Below are 368 nucleotides of genomic sequence, written 5' to 3'. Positions count from 1 at the left end.
GGTAACTGCATCTAGGTTTGGGGAAGTCACACATGCTACCTGTCATCGAAACATGGGGGAACTTTGTGAGAGTCTTGTTTCATCTTGGACTCTTAACACAAAAGCCAATCAGCATGGACAAAATTATGAAAAGAAAGCTTTAACCAAATTTGAACAAACAATGATGTTACATGTGAAGAGGGCTGGACTGTTTGTACACCCAAAGTATCCAAATCGGGGGGCTTCACCTGATGGGATCAACGATGAAAAGGCTACACTTGAAATAAGATGTCCATTTGTAGGTTGCACATCATTTATAACAACCAGCAAGATGTTTCCGTTTCTTATATATACATGTACTTTTGTATACATGCTTGTCCAAAAGATAG

This window comes from Mizuhopecten yessoensis, unplaced genomic scaffold (genome assembly GCF_002113885.1).
Source record: "Mizuhopecten yessoensis strain PY_sf001 unplaced genomic scaffold, ASM211388v2 scaffold6063, whole genome shotgun sequence".
NCBI lineage: Eukaryota > Metazoa > Mollusca > Bivalvia > Pectinida > Pectinidae > Mizuhopecten > Mizuhopecten yessoensis.
Note: the sequence above shows the minus strand (reverse complement) of the source record.